The following is a 13965-nucleotide window of genomic DNA, read 5'->3' as shown; positions in this document are numbered from 1 at the left end:
ACAGTATGACCCAATGCCGTGGAGGTGACCATTCCAACAATTTCCAGTTGAAGAGATCTAATCCCAGTGCCTGGGAATGTTCCCTGGTACTGTTTAATTTTCTAGTATAGGCGCAGCCTTAAGTTCTGCTAAAGGCAACAGATGCCAAAGTTTCTTTGTATGTTCAAAGTGTGCTGTCTCATCCAAAATAAGTCTATAAATTTAAAATGCAGAATGAAGAGAACTGGCTGTAATTTATTACCATAATTATTGTCAAGATGTAGAATTATAGAAATGGTGGTTGGAAGGGACATGCGGAAGTCTTTACTCCAAACTCTCATCTGAAGCAGGACCACCTTCAACACTCAGTCAGGTCATCAGTGGCTTTGTCTAGCTAAGTCACGGAAAGCTCTAAGGATGGAGGTCATGGAAGCGCACAGGGTAGTGCGCTCCACTGCAGCACTGTCCTCCTGGTGACAAAGATTCTCCTAATGTCCACTTTGCATCTTCCAGCTTGCAGCTTATGGCCATTGCCACTCTCTATACTGTCTATCACTGCTGAAGAAAGAAGACTTTGCATCATCGCTGATGAAGTATTCCCATGAAGTATTTTAGGTTGGAATTAGCTTTCTCTTTAGCGTCCTCTTTGACAGACTCAGCCTCCTGCATGCCATGCATGTAAGCCGCTTCCCATGTTGGTAATTTTTTATGGACCAGCTTAGTTTCTCAACATCCTTGAACTGGCCGACGATCTGGCTTTCTTCGTGCAGAAAAAAACAAAATGCAAATGTCATCTTCTGTGTAATTACAGTTTCACACTGTTAGTGACTAAAGGGGCCACCAAATAATCTAATCTTCAGGCTATGGCACACTTCACCCGTATTTCCACATTGAAACTCGTATAACTGTAGTCCTGTGTGCCATGTACAAGAAGCAGGCAACGGAAGAGTGCTGTCAACCTGCAAGGCCTCGGCAGTGACAGAAGAATTCACTGAATACTCTTAGATGATCACGGGGAAAGCTATTCACTTTCCTGCAGATAAAGTGAGAGATGAAGAGGTGTCGTGGTTTGGGCTGAACCGTCCACTGGGTGACCGACAGATGCTCCCCCGTACCTCTCGTCAAAGAGAGAGGCAGGAGAGAGAGAGAGACTTATGTGTTTAGAAGGAACTAAACTACTTTAATGAAATATTAATAATAAAATTAAAAGAAAATAAAGAAATATATACAAAACAATATCAAGTGCTGATCCTTTGATCCCTCAGCTTTTATACTGAGCACGAGGCAGATGGGATGGAATACCCCGTTGGTCAATTTTGGGTCACCCGTCCTGTCCGCTCCTCCCCGCAGGTGGGACCCCTCTACACTTTTCTGCTTCTGACCCTCTAACGGGGCAAATACCAGAGTGAGCTGCCCGTGGGGGTTACAGCAATGAGTATAAGCGAGAGCCTCTCCACACACCATGCCTGGGCATCAATTATGGCTAATCAGGTCTGATCACTCTGAGAGCAAACAGTGTCTGCCCAGCATGCTGTTCATTTCAGTAGTTAGAAGAGGCCCAGCTAAAAAGTAAAGTTACTGAATAAAACTGATCCTATTTTACCTCAGATGAGGACATTCCACCCCTTATTCCATTCCATTTGCATCTTGCTCAGATCACTATTACTTTTTGCCTAATTTCCCTGGCCGGTCAGCAATATCTTGCCCCAATTCAGCAGCCCGGATGGGTTTACCTCTGCGCTGCCAGTTGCTCTGCTTCCACTGCTCTAACCACCCCCACAGAACATTTGCCACCATCCATGAGTCATTATAGAGACAGAGTATTGGCCACTTTTCTCATTCGGCAGCGTCTAAAGCCAGTTGGATGGCTTTTACCTGTGCAAATTGACTTGATTCACCTTGTTCTTCAGCAGCTTCTGTGACTCATTGTGTAGGACTCCACATGGCAGCTTTCCACCTTTGATGCTTTCCTACAATATGACAAGATTCATCAGCTCCAGGAAGGGGCAAAACGCATTAATTCTCCATCTGTCATGGAGAAATATCTCCTCCCTTTCCGTCATCTGCAATGGTGACCATGTAAGCCAGATGCAGAGTACTGGACCATCCTGTCCTCACTGTAGGGGAATCCGTGCTTCAGTGGAAGGCAAAAGTGGAAGAAAGACAGAGCATACCTCTGGCCAGTTATGTAGAGGGACATGGGGGATATTGCTTTCTGAGCAGTCAATGCTCCAGAGTGTACGAGTTGACTATAGTAACTGTTTTAATGAGAGCTGGAAACTATTATGAATGCTGAGCGTTACAAAAGCGATGTTCTCCATGATGCTTGTGAAGGAAAGGAATGATGGACAGAGCCGTAGATTCACGGATTCTAGTGCTGCAGATGATCACCATGAATGTCCCTGCTGGCCTCCTGCATCTGCAGACCGCAGAATTCAGCACAGAAGCTTGGATTAAAAATATCTTAAGATAATAAATAAAGTCAAGCATTTATCCCTCAGTGTTAAGAAACTGCATTTTATTACTGGGCGGATTTATGTAGCCTCAGCTTTTGGCCACAGGATCTTCCTGTGCGTCTCTCTCTTAGCAAAACTCCTCTCAATATGAGAAAAAAGTATCTCCGAGGAGTAGTATCTCTGAGAAAAAAATTTGTGCCCCTCATTTTGCCAGATTTGATGTTATTAAATTCAAATAGACCTTGCAGTAGTAGGTACTGTACAATAAACGTAAATGTGAGCACAGTGATTCACATTATTTGAATACATTACTTCCCTGAGTTTTGTTTTGTTGTTTTGGTTTTCTTTTTTTTTTTTAATAGATTAACAATTACTTTTATTTTCTCTCATTGTCTTCTAAGTCCTTTCGGGCATCCAAATTGGGTATTTCTTTTTGGATGAATTAATGTCAAGGAATACTGGTTTCACTTGAATTAAAATCCTTTCTTTGCTTTTCTTGAATGCTCCCGTTTAAATGGGAATTTTAGAAAAGATACAAGTGACCTGTAATTTAAAACTCTTGATTTGTGACTGGTTGAGTAGAAATAATGGATAGTCAAATACAATGAATGTTCATTAGGTTTAAGCAGGAGGTAAATGCTTTCACTGGTCTAATCTGAATTATAATATTTACATTTTAGCAAAAAAACGCAAAAATATTTATTGTTATGTGTAAGTAGCAGTATAAACAGACTGTTTACTAGAGACAATTTTAATTAATTTTATCAGTGGCTGAAATAAAGGTTGCTCTTATTGGCCCATTACAGCATAATTAATCAGCACTAATAATTCATTTTACGTGACTTCTTAAGGTTAAGCATTGGCACAGCCATTCATTAAAACTGGGGTGAGAACTAATAATGTCTAAAAGGTTTGCCACAAAAAAGTGAAATATCCGTAAAGATTTATTAAAGGCTAATGATTGAGCTACTTGCCTTTATTTTATAAACCTGATCTCAAATATGGGTCATGCAGCTGTAGAAATATATTAGCTGGCGTTTGATCTGTTTCCAGCGGTTAATGGTCTTTGTGAAACCTATGACACTAGGTAGCATATTTTTCACAGTGTCCTTAAGAAGATGCTTGTCATCACTAAGTGGGGTTTTACGCTCGGGGTGAGATTCTAGGAATGAAGAATTCCACTTACCATACTCAGAAATGAGATATTCTAAAATGTTCGTGTAGCCTGAGATGATGCCAACCATAGAACGAGCCGCCTCTTCTCATTGCAGGGACCTTCCCAAGGATGGCTGGGAAAAATAAACTTGCAATAGAGGAACTGTTAATTCTTTTCAGAATTTTCAGTGGGTGGCAGGGCTGTCTCTCATTCTGTATTTATACAGCACCTTGTCCAGTGAGGTAGCAGCTACAATTTCCAGTGTAACGTCCAGGTGTTATAATACTGAATTACGGCAGGAAAGGGAGGAGATGTTATTTTCTAGCAGAAAGACAACCTGCTGCTCTATTGTACACCAGTTGGGTCCCTGGGAGGAGCTGTGATTGCAAGAAACGCCATGCTAGTGTCACTGGTTTTATCTTCACTGTTAAAGAAGAGAAAACATTTTCCTAAGTGTGCCTCAACACCATCTACAGTTAATGGAGAACAATCTGTGGTTCCCTCATGGTGGACAAAGAGCTGTCTTGAGCCAGCTGATAGGTAACGCCACAAGAGCTCTGCTGGCTTGGTCTTCACAATACCCCGATTACCAGTCTGTAGGCTATGATGTCATTTGTGATGCCAAAGGTCAGACCAGGTACAAGAGCTCAATGGTTTCTGTTCATCAGAGAGGGATTCTTTGGGAAGCAGGGAAAGTAAGTGCATAGCTTAGGCTGCAACTACGTTTTATTGATTAACTTTAAGTTGTTTTAGGGAGAAAATGAGAAGGGCCAAAGCCCAACTAGAACTTAACCTGGTTTCTGATGTTAAGGACAACAAAAAAAGTTTCTGTAATTACATTAAAAATAAAAGGAGGACTAAGGATAATCTCTGTCCTTTAGTAGTCGGAGGTGGAAACATAGTGACAAAAGATGAAGAAAAGGCTGAGTTAATTAATGCCTTCTTGGCCTCAGTCTTTAGCAGTAAGACCAGTTGTTCTCTGAGTACCCAGTCCCCTGTGCTATTAGACAGCGGTGGGGAGCAGAACAAAGCCCCCGTCATCCACAGGGAAATGGTGAGGGACCTGCTCCTGCACTTAGACATATGCAAGTCTATGGGGCCAGATGGGATTCACCCCAGGGTAATGAGGGAGCTGGTGGAAGTGATCACCAAGCCACTTACCGTCATTGACCAGCAGTCCTGGCTAACCAGAGAGGTCCCAGTGGACTGAAGGTTAGCAAATGTGACGTCTACCCACAAGAAGGGCCGGAAGGAGGATCTGGGGAACTACAGGCCTGTCAGGCTCACCTCGGTGCCTGGGAAGGTTGTGGAGCAGATCATCCTGAGTGTCATTATGTGCCAGGTGCAGGACAACCAGGTGATCAGGCCCAGTCAGCATGTGTCCATGAAAGGCAGGTCCTGCTTGACAAACCTCATCTCCTTCTATGACAAGGTCAGTGGACGAGGGAAAAGCTGTGGATGTTGTTTACTGGGACTTCAGTAAAGGCTTTGACACAGTTTCCCACAGCGTTCTCCTGGAGAAACTGGCTTCTCATCGCTTAGATGGGTGTACTCTTTGCTGAGTATAAAACTGGCTGGATGGCCGTGCTCAGAGCATGGTGGTGAATGGAGCTAAACCCAGTTTGTGGCTGGTCACAAGTGGGGTTCCTCAGGGGTCGGTACTGGGGCCGGTTCTCTTTGTCATCTTTATCAATGCCTGGACGAAGGGATGGAGTGCACCCTTAGTAAGTTTGCAGATGACATCAAGTTAGACGGGAGTGTGGATCTGCTTGAGGGTAGGATGGCTCTACGGAGAGATTTGGATAGGTTGGATTGATGGGTCAAGGCCAATGGTGTGAGGTTCAGCAAGGCCAAGTGCCGGGTCCTGCACTTGGGTCACAACAACCCCATGGACACTACAGGCTTGGGAAGGAGTGGCTGGAAAGCTGCCTGGCGGAGAAGGACCTGGGGATGTTGGTGGATGGCCGGCTGAATATGAGCCAGCAGTGTGCCCAGGTGGCCAAGAAGGCCAACGGCATCCTGGCCTGTATCAGGAACAGTGTGGCCAGCAGGACTGGGGCAGTGATCATCCCCCTGTACTCGGCACTGGTGCGGCCCCACCTCGAGTACCATGTTCAGTTTCGGGCCTGTCATGGCAAGAAAGACATTGAGGCGCTGGAGTGTGTCCAGAGAAGGGCAACGGAGCTGGTGAGGGGTCTGGAGCACATGTCTTATGAGGAGCGGCTGAGGAAACCAGGGGTGTTCAGCCTGGAGAAGAGGAGGCTGAGAGGAGACCTTCTTGCTCTCTACAGCTCCCTGAAAGGAGGGGGTAGCGAACGGGGGTTGGTCTCTGCTCCCAGGGAACAGGCAATAGGACAAGAGGGAATGGCCTCAAGTTGTGCCAGGGGAGGTTTAGGATGGATATTAGGAAAAATTTCTTCACCGAAAGGGTCATCAGGCAGTGGAATGCGTTACCCAGGGCAGTGGTGGAATGGTATTGAAAAGATGTGTAGATGTGGTGCTGAGGGACATGGTTTAGTGGTGGTTTTAGCAGTGTTTGGTTGATGGTTGGACTCGATGATCTCCAAGGTCCCTTCCAACCTAAACAATTCTATGATTCTATGACTATGCAGGAGCTATCCTGTTTTCAGTGAGCTCTCTGCAGTATCGTCATCATCTGCCAATTCAATCTTCTGCATTCAAACTCATTTCATTATCATAGTTTCAAGTTTTTGAAATCTCTTATCAACCAGCCAACCAACTCTTTCACCTTTTCTGATTTGAACTCCCCTCTCCTGCTCTTCGTAGACACTTGTACCATCCCCCAAAGACCACACATTTCTGATTTACCTGTCTCTGACCTTGCTGCAATTTTAATACTTACACTGGGCAAATTTTTAGCCCCCTCCCTCAATAATCTTTCACTTTAAGAGGGGCAAGAGCTATAGTTTATATTTAAAATAAATGCTAGGATTTCAAAAGCTCTTCAAGGGGAGGTGCAGTTCTGCCAAGGCACTGTAAATGAAATAACTAAATATATTTTTCATGCTTTTCACTTGGAGATTTTTTTCCTGATCCTTAAGGTACTCCTCTGCGTTCATTTTGAAAGGTGCTCCATTTTGCCTCCGTGCCCAGTGCCTCTCATCGCTCTACACGCAATGTCTATTTACTCACTTTTCCCCAACATTCTCATAGCTGCATTCTAGATATACAAATTGTCAAGATTTGTATCTTTTTAGGCTCTTACCACTGACTCAATTTGTTTCTGTTAAAGGCTTTCACAGAGAAGGGGTTGCTTAGCCATTTTTAGAACTTTCTAGAATTCTTTTATTAGTTTTGGTGGACTTAACAGTGTTTGTCTTGTGTGAATTAATTCTGAATTTTAATCCTAGTTCTCTTTTTGCTGGGAGCCCTCTGAATGTCTGTCTGTCATGAAGTTCTCTGCTCTGTGGCTGTCTCTCTTCAGTTGGGTGTCTGGGAGAGGTCTCTGGTGAAACCAAGTTGCCTGTACTGCTTTTTTGCATATTTGTTTTTGGGAAATAATGAGGGAAATCACGATCCCACATATTTATGTATATCATATAACTGTCAGATTAGTTTATCAAAGTTATATATGAAAGAGAAGCTTTCAGAGTACAAATATAGCAATCTATCCCTTTTTTTTTTGCACTCATGCCTACAATTCTCAGGTATTAAGACATGTACAGTTTTATTCCAAGGACAATGTTGGTGTTCCGACTGACAAAGAGTGAGAATTGGCGCATTTCAGCAATCTAACCTTGCATTCAGAAATCTCCTCGGAGTAGTAACCTCTTACTGAAATCACTCTAGAGAGAAAAGGATAAAACTCCAATTTTTGTTATTCTAGTGGAAAAGAATAGGTATTAGAATCTCTTACTCTCATTTCTTCTTTTTAATATTCCAGATTATTTAACATTTTCCAACTCCTTACACTGAGCTTGCTATAAATAGGTGTCCCTAGGTATTATATTTGCCGCCATTTATCCCTTTTCAAAGTTGTGCTGAATGCACGGCGTGTTCTTCACGTTTCTGTTATTCTTTGCCTTCCTTTATGCCCATTTATTTAAGGGAATTCTGTGTGTTGTGTAATTGTATACAGAGGCTTTGCTGCTGAAAGCTGTAAACTTTTAAGCAAAAAAAATCGATCATATTTTCTGCTAAATTGAAAATGAAAAATATTCCCTTTATAGACTGAAGCTGGTTTTCAGTTCTGAGTCCAGGGATTTTATTTTTGTGTATATATATTCTCCACTTTTCCATCTATGCTTTTTCTGTACCAAAGCAGAGCCACAGTACTGCTTTGGTTTGGGATATTACAGCCGTTTTTGTGACCGAATCTCCCATGAAGACTCCTTCCTGGAGAATTTGGTCTCTATGGGTCCTTACTCCTGAACCTGCTCACAATTTTCCAAGAACATTGCTCCCTTTCCAACCAAAAGGCAATTCCTGGTTTCCATTTACCTTCTCAGGAGCAAGTCACAGTTGAAGCAACGGAGTAAAGCTTTATACAAGACAGCAACACTCAGGCTAAAGAAGACTTTTATTCTTGGACTTTTTTAAACACAACCTTCTTTTTTTTTTTTTTTTTTGCTTTAGGAGCTACAAGAAGCATAAATATTCAGGCAAACTGAAACACGACCTAGAATAATGCTCTCAGCTTCCTAAACATCTGTGATAGTGTGATTTAGTGGGGTTTTAGGTTCTTGCACCCACTTACATAGTCTGTGCTTCGAGGATGGGCTCTGCAAAACTGCTCTGGAGTCATTCTTTGCTCCCTGAAGTCAGCTGCCACCATCCCTGGCAGATGCAGTGGCCAGAAGATTCCTGCTCTTCAGAGACTTCTCCTTTGTCTCTCTGTCTCTCAGAGGTTTTGGGGACTGTATTAGCATTTGGTTTATTCACTGCTTTTTAAGGAAAATTTCAATGTTTCAATGAGGTTTTCCCTCATTTTGCAGCCATCTTCTTGTTGTAGAGCACTTCACTTTGGAAGCCGTTTGTGTTATGGGTCTGTGTTGTCTTTGGCAGGAGAAGGAGGTGACGCAAGTCCTAAAGCCATTATTTGACTTCACATAGACTAATAGAATCATAGAATGGGTTAGGTTGGAAAGGACCTTGAAGATCATCGCGTTCCAACCCCCCTGCCATAGGCAGGGACACCTCCCACCAGCCCAGGTTGCCCAAGGCCACCTCCAGCCTGGCCTTCAACACCTCCAGGGATGGGGCCTCAACAACCTCTCTGGGCAACCTGTGCCAGTGCCTCACCACCCTCACAGGGAAAAACTTCTTCCCAATGTTTAATCTAAACCTGCCCTCTTCCAGTTTAGAGCCATTCCCCCTCGTCCTGTCACTCCATGCCCCAGTAAAAAGTCCTTCCCCAGCTCTCCTGTAGCCCCTTTAGGTACTGGAAGGCAGCAATGAGATCTCCACCAAGGCAGTAAGCGATGTAGCATTTTTGTAATTCAGCCAGGATTCAATCATAACCCACAATTCCATTTCGGAAATGATCACAGTCTGCCACCTCACCCATGGCAATGGGTTGCATCTGGAGACAACTTCACATATCTCACGTGCAAAGTCCTGAGGGAGACGTTGGGGTACTTGCTCAAGATGACATAGCAGATCTGTGTCTGGACCAAAACTGAGCCAGAGGGCTGTGATTTGTGCCTGTGGATTTTACAATAAAATAAACAGAGATTAAAAGAATGGTTTAGTTACTTAAATGCTTCAGATGCTGTATCTGAGACATCCACGCACGGCTGACAAATTGTCACTGGGCCTGCAGGAGACCTGCTGCCCTCTGGAGCAGGAGTGAAAGTCCAGACAATTTGTCCTAAGCCATATCAAATAATAAACTACATGTCTTCATGGCACAACTGAATTAGTGTCTTAATTTCATGCAGCTGAAGATAACATCTGATTTACTGAGCTTGTTAGAAAAGATTTTTATTTTTTTTTAATGGTAGGTAGTACAGTGAAATTATTACCTTTTGAAATTCCTACCTGAAGTCAAAATTGCATCACCATATATATTCCGCACATCATGTCATAACTGAATTTTTTATTACCTAAGCATGATAATATTGTTTCCCATAGCCCCACACTGAATATTAATGTTAGTTAAGGTTTTGCATTTGGGTTTTAAAAGAGCAGAAATGGTGTCAGCCCAGGGCTTGTTGTATTTGGAGAAATTATGTTGCATATATGGAAAATTAATTCTGAAGAACACAATGTAATAGTGGATTATGCTCTGCAAAATGGGGATAATGGAATCCAAATTTAGAAATTACTTTGAAATCCTTAGGACAAAAGCATGGTGCAACTGTGACGTAGGATTAATCTTTTAGCCTCAAAGTTCTTCATGCCCATGGATAACAGGATATATTTCCCGGGCAGATCTTTATTCACCGTGTTTATCTGTTATGATAAAAAATATCATAGTGATTTCATTAATTTAATTTTTCAAAAGAGCTTTGCAATGAAACAATTTCTGAGCTACTAAACTCATAAGTGTATGACAGCAGAGATCGATGATACCAGAAGTAGGCTAAAGCTGCAATGTCATGCAGTGGCATAACGACTCCTGCGCTTTACTTAGCGGCCCAAGTTTGAGCTGCAGTTTGGTGTGGGTCTTACCCCCACGCAAGGGGCGGTGAGTCGAAGTCAGACACCCCGAGGTCTCACACCTCTGTGTTCTGTCCCCTGTTCTCTTCTATTGCCATATTCCCTTTTTACGTTTTTCAAGAATGACCCGTATGCCTTAATGCTAATCAATGAAGCAATTTATTTATCATTTATAAAAAAGCACATATATGAAGAAAAGACAATCTTTTATGGTATTTTGGTTTCTCACAGCTTTGTTACAGTAGCCTTGCTGTGTTCCTTAATAGACATTTTCGTGTCTGACCTAATAGGCACAGGTATGTCAGATAAGGAATGAATTCAAGGGGAAGCGAATGAGGAGGACTGTAGAATACAAAGACTTAAGTTCTGAGTGACAACACTTTTTTCTTCTGAGGAAACGAAATTCACTCAATCCAAAGTATCCAACAGACACCTAAGCTGAGTAACTCGAGTTTACTCCCCAACCACAGACTCTAACGTTGTAGACCACTAAATCTTTCTTGTAATATGAATAATTTTAGTCAGGAGAGTACCTTTGCGTTCATGATGTGTTACTATATTGATAGCAAGTTCATCATGTACTTTGGACATACATTTTCCTAAGGAGACTCTTTATAAAGAAATAGAAGTCTTTCTTTCCTTGTTTTGAGTTTTTTTTTTCTTTATTCCTGATATGCTTGTTATCTAGTACAGTGTAGAGAAATACACATGTGAAATACAGCAACTTTGAGCAATGTCAAAGTAGAAGGTGATGAAATCAAAGAAAATTCTTGCATTATCTTCCATATAAAATGAGTGGGGAAAATATAATAAATGTATTGTGGATTTTAGCTCCTCTTATAAACATCATATAAACAAAAGATGTAGTGTTAATATACAGTTAAATCAAAACTGTGTGTTGTGCTGTTACTGTGCTGTTAGGAAGGCTTTGGAACAAGTAGTAGATTTTCTTGTGCTTTCTTTGAGTAGATGGAAAAAAGTATATTTGGAATAAAAAATGATGGACTCTATATTTTGTTGTACTCTTCCAAAGCTTGGAACCTAGTCTAGGGAAGGAAATCGAATGATTTGCACTGCTTTATGCTATTAAGTGTTTCAGTCCCAGCCAGGAAAATGACAGATTCAGTGACATTTTTCAAAACCACCTGTCTTTGGTGCAATATCTTCATTGTACCATTGTGTGTTCACATGACCGCATTTTCGACCTTCTTTCATTTCTTACCATTCTCCAAACTGCTGTTTATGAGCTACGTTGTGATTTTTCAGTGCTTGAAAGTCTACAAAATATTATTTGGTTTCCAAGAGGAAAGCTTCAAGTTTTTGTAAGAGCAATGGTTATTTTCGCATGCCATTTTTGCAGAAAACATACAATATAAACCAGTTATGCCCCGATTCTTGGCTCCACGGCGATGTAAGACGCTGTCAGTAATACAAGATTGCTGTTGGTTATGGGGCTAAGGCTCTGTGGTTCCCATTACTCCATCTGTATTTAATCCTTCATTTTACTAAATCACTTTGTAATTAATGTGTCCTAACCTAAAGCTAACATTAAGGTAGACACACTGGGGGGGAGGGATGCCATCCAGAGGGACCTGGACAGGCTGGAGAGGTGGGCCCAAGCCAACCTCACGCAGTTCAACAAGGCCAAGTGCAAGGTCCTACAGCTGGGTCGGGGCAATCCCAAGCACGACTCCAGGCTGGGCGGGGAATGGCTGGAGAGCAGCCCTGAGGAGAAGGCCCTGGGGGGGCTGATTGACCAGAAGCTCAGCATGAGCCGGCAACGTGCGATCGCAGCCCAGAAGGCCAACTGGATCCTGGGCTGCACCAAAAGAAGTGTGGCCACTTCCACTCTTGTGAGACCCCACCTGGAGTACTGCATCCAGCTCTGGAGTCCTCAACATAAGAAGGACATGGACCTGCTGGAGCGTGTCCAGAGGAGAGCCACGAGGATGATGCGAGGGCTGGAGCACCTCTGCTGGGAGGAGAGGCTGAGAGAGTTGGGGCTGTTCAGCCTGGAGAAGAGAAGGCTCTGGGGAGATCTTATTGCCGCCTTCCAGTGCCTACAGGGGCTCCAGGAGAGCTGGGGAAGGACTTTTTACTGGGGCATGTAGTAATAGGACGAGGGGGAATGGCTATAAACTGGAAGAGGGCAGGTTTAGATTAAACATTGGGAAGAAGTTTTTCCCTGTGAGGGTGGTGAGGCACTGGCACAGGTTGCCCAGAGAGGTTGTTGAGGCCCCATCCCTGGAGGTGTTCAAGGCCAGGCTGGAGGTGGCCTTGGGCAACCTGGTCTGGTGGGAGGTGTCCCTGCCTCTGCAGGGGGGGTTGGAACTCAATGATCTTCAAGGTCCCTTCCAACCCAAACCATTCTATGATTCTATGATTTCTCACTTGCATCACCACGTGGTTTGTTCTATATTCACCTAATCTAGTGTTCAGATTTGGGCAGGCTGGATGGTACAAGCCTGCATTGCATTTCCTTCGTGCCAAATGTAACGGGTTTGTCAGTAAACATAATTTATTGACATGTAAAAGCTCCGTCCATCTGATGTGTAAGTTTAGGATTAAATTGGAGCGTTTAAATGGGAACTGTGTAAATGTGGCAATATGGTGTCTTTCTGTTCTCAACACTGTAACTGAAAGATTTTAACTCACCTATATAAAGATCATATAGAAACTGTAGTTAGGTTAGATTCTACCTCATCAACCGTGATGAAAAGAAGATAATACAAAAGCCCCAACTCTTTGTACAGATAACAGTGTTTGGGATAGAAAGGCTCTGTCAAAGCTAAGTGAACAAAGGAAAAAGAGGGGCAATTCACTCATATATTCACAGCATTTAAGGCTGTTAAGGGCTCACTGCATTATTTAATTTGACATCTTTTATATCATAGGTGATTACGTTTCATCCCGTTAGTATTTTATTAAGCCCTATAACTTTTTCCTTTAAGTTTAACTGGTATTTGTCTGAAGTGTCTCTCCCAGAAGGAAACCTGATTTGAGTTGAAAACATCAGGAGATGGAGAATCGACCGCTTCCATTGGTTTATAGACCATAGGTTTATAGGAGCACAGAATGGTGTAACTGAGCAGTGCAGTGTTTTGTAGCAGATAACCATCTGCAGTACTTAAAATACGTGCCTACTTTTCCATTTGAATTTCTCTGGTTTCCGTTCCTACCACGGGCTCTTGATAGGCCTTTTCATCGCTTGTTCAAAGATCCCTCTTGCACGTAGTCGTTCTCTTCCTGACGAGATACTCGTATCCTTTAATTAAAAACCTCTAGGTCTTCTTTTTGAAAGGCTGAGCATATCGTGCTCTTTGTGACTGTCACTGAAACTATTTTTGAGGATCTACTTAATGTCAGGATTGGTCTCTCCAGTGCTGTTCCTACCAAACTCTTTTGTACCTACCCATGCCAAGCCAGTCACTCTTCCAATTCATTGCAATATTGCAAGGTCCTACAGCTGGGTCGGGGAAATCCCAAGCACAAATACAGGCTTGGTGGGGTATGGCTGGAGAGCAGCCCTGAGGAGAAGGACCTGGGGATGCTGGTTGACCAGAAGCTCAGCATGAGCCGGCAATGTGCGATCGCAGCCCAGAAGGCCAACCAGATCCTGGGCTGCATCAGAAGAAGTGTGGCCAGCAGGGCGAGGGAGGGGGTTCTGCCCCTCTACTCCACTCTTGTGAGACCCCACCTGGAGTGCTGCGTCCAGCTCTGGAGTCCTCAACATAAGAAAGACATGGACCTGCT

General features: G+C 43.1%; 1 protein-coding gene across 1 annotated transcript in view; it reads left to right on the top strand.

Annotated features, from left to right (window-relative positions):
- Positions 1 to 13965, top strand: part of MSRA (methionine sulfoxide reductase A) — a gene marked incomplete at its 5' end in the record, with an annotated part of 201485 nt that overhangs the window by 51358 nt on the left and 136162 nt on the right. The gene's annotated exons all lie outside the window — the stretch shown is intronic.

The sequence above is a fragment of the Charadrius vociferus genome, unplaced genomic scaffold (genome assembly GCF_000708025.1).
Source record: "Charadrius vociferus isolate BGI_N301 unplaced genomic scaffold, ASM70802v2 scaffold36, whole genome shotgun sequence".
Taxonomy (NCBI): Eukaryota; Metazoa; Chordata; class Aves; order Charadriiformes; family Charadriidae; genus Charadrius; species Charadrius vociferus.
Note: the sequence above shows the minus strand (reverse complement) of the source record. Positions and strands in the feature narration are given on the sequence as shown.